Genomic DNA, 6,000 nt, shown 5'->3' on the forward strand with positions numbered 1-6,000 from the left:
CTCTTTGATTCCCCACTTCTTCTAGTGGCTAGATCTAATCTTAGAACTCACTGTTTTCAGTCCACTTGGAGTCCCTCAATACATGATATTGCTGGCAAAACGTGAAAATCTGCACTGCACTAACTCTTTCTCTAACAAAAGCTACTAACTTACTAAGGATGCATGGTCTAAATGTAAGAAGCAAAAGCAAAATTAAAAGAGGACCCACTAATGAGGAGATTAAAGTAGTCAGCCATGGGGATCTATTAAACCATCTCTCAAACCATCTTTGTTGTTTTTCTCTGTCTCTTTTTCTTTTGTCTAATCTCTTAGCTTACTCATAGAGTCTTTAATCAACCCTGAATGATCTACATAAAAGCAACATTCTTTTCTTGAGGCAGCACATAGCCCTCCATCTTTAAGGAACAGTAAGTCTAGACCCCTTCTGTTTTGCAAGACCACCTCCGAGAGGGAGATCAGTGACTCTTTGAGCTTAGAAATGGATTGTTCTAGGGCTTGTAAATCCTCATCTATTGTGGATCTCAATGTATGGAAATATTGAGGAGTCTGTATTAGTGCTGCTGTGCCCATTCCCATACCTGCAGTCACTTCAAGCCCCAATATCACTGCTAGGAGCTGTCAAAAGCACTAGATATGGCCCCTACCAGTGAGGTTTTAGTTTCCTACCCGATGGTGTCGGACCAGGACAGGACGGTGTCTCCAACCCTTAACTAGTGGGGTACATTTCCAGTCTCATAAGCCTCTTTCAGTTGTTTCCAGGCTTGATGTCTTATCACCTCAAGGGCCTTTAGGCAGGCAAACAAAGGTTTAGAGAGAACAGCATCAGGATTATACACTCCACCCAACTCAGTGAGCAGTGGCGGTCCCCACACAGGATCTCATAATATGTTAGGCCAAAGGGGCTGGGGGTGTTCCGTACATAGAACAGGGTGAAGGGGAGGAAGACAGTCCAGTCTCTCTCTCTCCCACTGGTCTCTGAGGCCAAGTTTGGTCTTTTTAGAGTTCTATTTATCCTCTCTACCTGTTCTGAACTCTGGGGCTGGTAAGCACAGTGTAGTTTCCAATTGGTCCCCAAGCTAATATCTGACTTACCTGGGTAACAAATGAGGGTTTATATCTTCTTGGCTTAGTCTGTGTAAAATCCACTTCTCAGTAAACCTCAGGTCTATCTTTTCTCCTTCCTGGCCTTCTACATACATTTGCTTCCTGGCATGGGACTCAGTTATCTACTCAAGTCTGGCACAAAAGAATTTGACCTCAAGACAGTCTTCACAAGTTTGTCTACCTCTAGGTGGATCCATTGATGCGTTTTCTTCAAGTCCAGTACTGTACACCAGGTTCTGGATGGGGGGCAATGAGCTCAACAGATTATAGGGGTTAAGTACTGTAAGGTGGAAATCCGTCACCCATTTGTTTACCTCTTGGAGATCTTGAACTGTCCAACAGTCGTTGCTTCCAGGTTTCCACACCAGTCAGGCTGAGCTACACTTATGCAGAACCCTGAGTTGGAGTAACTGAATGGTGTGTGTCTTGATCCTGTCTCACACCTCTTTTGACATGGGGTACTGACACACCACTAGCCTAGACTTTCAGCTCCTGTGGATGTGCCTGCAGCCACCAGTCCGTCTGATCTGAGGCAGGCTGTTGCTTCTCAAAGAGTTGCTACCTGTCCTCTAACCGGATGGTTAGTACCTGCATAGGCTCTCCTTTTGGCCCTCTAACCTATGGTCCATCAGAGTGGAAGTGAATCTGTGCCCTGTCTTAGTCAGGAGGTCTCTCCCCAACAAGGAGCAGGGACAGTCTGGCATTACTATGAATAAGTGGGATACCCGGCTCACTCCGAGATCCACAGATCTTTGCATAGTCCATGAATATTGTTTGATGGCAGAAGCCCCTTGAACCCAAGTATCTTTGTTTGTCCCTGACAGAGGACTGATCCCGTGCATCTACAAGGAACTGGATGGTAAGAACTTTGGGCCCATGGGTCAGGGATCCTGTTGCTGGGGTCCCCTTTTCTTCTCGTTGGTATAATCTCTGGCCCAGTGGCCTTTTTCTTTACAGTAAGCACATTGATCCTTGTCGAGAGGCTCCTTCCTAGTGCCAGACTTGATTCCTAACTCCCTGTCCCTCACCACTGTGGCCAAAATCTTAGTCAAATTCCTCTCTTGCATGCAATCCCTCCGATTCTCTCTTCTGTTTCCTGCTCCTCTCTCCTTTCTCTGTATGTGTCTCTGTGTCTCTGTCTCTCTCCTTTCTCTGTATGTGTCTCTGTGTCTCTGTCTCTCTCTCCCCTTTGCCTATGCCACTTCTCTCTGTCCCTCTCCCTTCCTACCTGACTGCTGCTGTCTAATCACTTCTCCTGCCCCTCCTATTTGTCTATTTTTTCTTTTTACACTCAATGTCTTTTTCTATCTCCCTGACCAGACACAACTGGACCTGGCGAACCCTGCCGAACCCTCGCCCCCACCAGTGCCATCGCCTCCGCTGCCACTGCCCACTCGTCCACGCACACCAGCCTGCAATCCGCAGCGGTGACCCTCCTGCGCTCCCAGGGTCAAAGTCTTCTGGCTCAGCAGGCAGTCACTCTTTTGCCTCTGGCTCCAGCTCCTCAGGGTCTGTGGTTTTTTGTCCTCAGCCTTGAGACATACTTGTCCTCAAGGCAGGGTCAGTGGGGCCAACTTAAAATTTTAACTCTTTCTTATGCCTCCCATTCTCTTTCTTCTTCCTGTTTAAATTTGCAACAAGTGAAAAACTAAATATAAATTCTAATAGGTGGGTTTTTCTTATCATTTTTTTTAAAAAAAACAATGTATTATATTTTAAGCCCTAAGCTTGCCTGGTCTCTGGGGAGATTTAAACAGGCTTGTTTGAAATATAGTCAGACCACCAGTTTTCTGAACTGAAAAGTTTCAAAAATCTTACAAACTATTTCATAAAGTATCTTCAGAGGGAGTTTGGAGAGGCTGACTGTGTCCACAAACAATACTCCGTCCCATGCTGTGTGTTCAGCCTGTGTGTCTCTGATAGTCAGTCTTTACCCTTCATCATTCCAAACTTTAGGCACTGGTGCACCAAATTATTCACCTCTTAAGTTGTTCTGATTTTCCTCTGTGTTAGCATCACCCTTGGGCCATAACAATCTTTAAGTGTATGATGTGTTTACCATCCACTCTGCCTTCACTATATTGGATGTGTCTTCAACACTATCTGGCCCACTGAGGCAGGTAGAATACTCTACCATCCCAGAAATCAGGCTCAACCCTATGACCTGTCTTAGTCAATATAGCTGAACCTCAGTGACAATTTGCAGGCCCCCAAAAGAAACTTTGATGAGCTTGAGGTACATCTGCTCTCACAAAGAGAAAAATCATGACCCAGGGTTGGGTCCAAGTACCAAATGGTCCAAAGTCATGAAACATACAAAATAAACATAAACTCAAACCCTTTTCTTAACAGCCCAAGTTTTGATTATGTCTCTGTTCCATCCTTTCTGTCATGTACTGCAAAGCAATATAGGCAATTCACGAATCATTACTGTGTGCCCAAGCCACAAGGCACAAGGCACAGTTCCCTAGATGCCCCCTTTTCAGAAACCATCAGCATCTAGAAACCTGATTCTCCAATTATCATTTCATTTCTCAGCCAAATTAAAGTCTAGGTTGGGAATGTAACTCAGTGTTGTAGTACCTGTCTAGCACAATGAGGCTCTGGCTATAATCCACAGCACCACACACACATTCAAACACACACGGACATACATACATGCAATACAGATGAGTGTGGTATTCGCTTATGTATTAACTCAACAGATATGCACTGACCATATTTTATATACTAAGCAGAAGGAACAGAGCAAGGTAGGTTAGCCCCCACATTCATGGAGCTGACAGTCTGTGTGCTTAGAAGTGAGAGAGAAGCATTAACTATATGAACAAATACAAGAAATGTAAAAATATATCCATGCTCTACAGAAAAACCAAACGCAGAAAAGCATAAGGAAGCACCACTGGGCTTGGTCATGGACCCCTCCCTTCCCACAAGCAGATGTCAGAGCAAAGAATGAGCAGAGGCCACAGGAGAGAGCCATGCGTGTCTAGGAGGAAAGTGTTTAAGCAGAACAGTCAGTGTAAAGGCATAAAGAACATCAGGGACTTTGGAGGCAGAGTTAAAGGACTAAGGGGAAAGTAGAGGACAGAGAGACTGGAGATGAACAGGGAACCACTCTACACAGCCTGCTGAGAACTAGCAAGAGCTTAGACATACACTGCAGCTGTGTGTGTGGTGCAGACCTATTCTACATCTGCACCATGTAAGATACTTTCTTTGTCTACTTCCCAACACACACACTGTGGGCTGAGATAACTGTCCTATAAAGCAGTTCCCTAGCAAGCTTGATCCCTAGAACCCAAGATGAGCCAGGTGTGGTGGTCATCTGTCATCCCAGCGAGGATGGGGTGGGAAGCAGAGGAAGGCTGATCTCTGGAAGACCAGTGTGATAACTGTGAAGTTCTAGACCAACAAGAGACCCTGTCTCAGATAGAATGCAAGGCTGACACTAAGGGTGTCCTCTGGCTTTGTCATATGCCCCATGCCATGCACGAGCTTGCACCCAAACAAACATATGATTAAAAATAAATGGGTGAACAGACACAAGCTGCTTACTGAATGTCAGCATAATCGGTGTTTCTCGAAACCAAGGCCCATTTTGCATTAGAAATTGACAGCCATGTGGGAGGGGATGTGTGTTTGAACCTCTGAGCTTTTCTTTCTTAGTTCAAGATGAACTAAATTCCTGACTGCATGTAAAGCACATGGAGACTGTGTAAACAGCACATTAAACTCAATCGCTCTCACAGGGGCCTGTTTTCTATTCTACCTAGGAGATTGAAATATACAACTTTTAATTTCTAAAATGGTGTCTCACACAATCATTGCAATTATCATCCTATTCAACTCCAGAGGTAATTTAAACTGTGGGTCAGTTCTCCAGCAAACAATCATTTATAATATGCAATTTGAGCTTGGATTGGAAGGATAAATATTATCCTCCAAACAAATTCAAGTTAAAAGTAATTCACAAATAATGGTGTGAAAAGAACATAAACAGTGTGCAGACAATATAATTGAAAAAAAATTCTTTGAAGAAATGAGAATCAATAATAGTTCTGAACGATGGTGAATTGAATGGAGAGGCGCTACATGGTTGAGAGAGCTTACTGCTCTTGCAAAGATTCTGGGTTTGGTTCCCAGCACTCATGCTGGGCAGCTCCAGGAGCATCTCATAGGCCCTTCTGGCCACTGAGGACACTGCATACACTCAACATACAAACAAATCAAAAGATTTAAATCTAAACAAAAGATTGCAAAACATAGAATGCATAACCAAATGTGGTATATATGACCTAGAGCATATGTAGACTTGTGTGCTTGTGTGTTTCCAGAATGCATGTGGTGGGAGGGGTGTCTAAGAACAAGTGTCACCAAAATGTTTGGGTTTGGCATGAAAGAGCAATAGGTGCTTAAACATGAAAATGGTGATGTGTATGGCTGTGCACCTCCTCCAAACACTGCCTCTACCTATAAGATACCAAAGGTTAAGGAGAGTACTTCACAGTGTAAACTCAAAGCGTGTAAGATGGTAATTTACAAATGTGGCTAGGTGCAGTAGCACACAGTTTTGATCCCTACACTCAGGAGGCACAGACAGGTGGATCTTTGTGAGTTCAAGTTCAGCCTGGTCTACAGAATGAGTTCTAGGCCAACCGTATAGCATAGTGAGACCCTATCTCTAAAATATGCTTCTTATCTATTATATAATATATTATTTAACACACATATTACAAATATTACATAAAGAGAAAGGGGAGAGAAAAGCTGAAGTATAAAGAGTGGTTTTCCCATGATAAAATCAGAGTGGGGTTATCAATCCTACAGTCTGATGGTCCACACCTAGCTAATACCCTTTCCCTGACCTCTTTTCTTCAAATGGAATTAAGTTTT

The sequence above is a fragment of the Micromys minutus genome (assembly GCF_963924665.1).
Source record: "Micromys minutus genome assembly, chromosome: 31".
In the NCBI taxonomy this organism is placed as follows: Eukaryota; Metazoa; Chordata; class Mammalia; order Rodentia; family Muridae; genus Micromys; species Micromys minutus.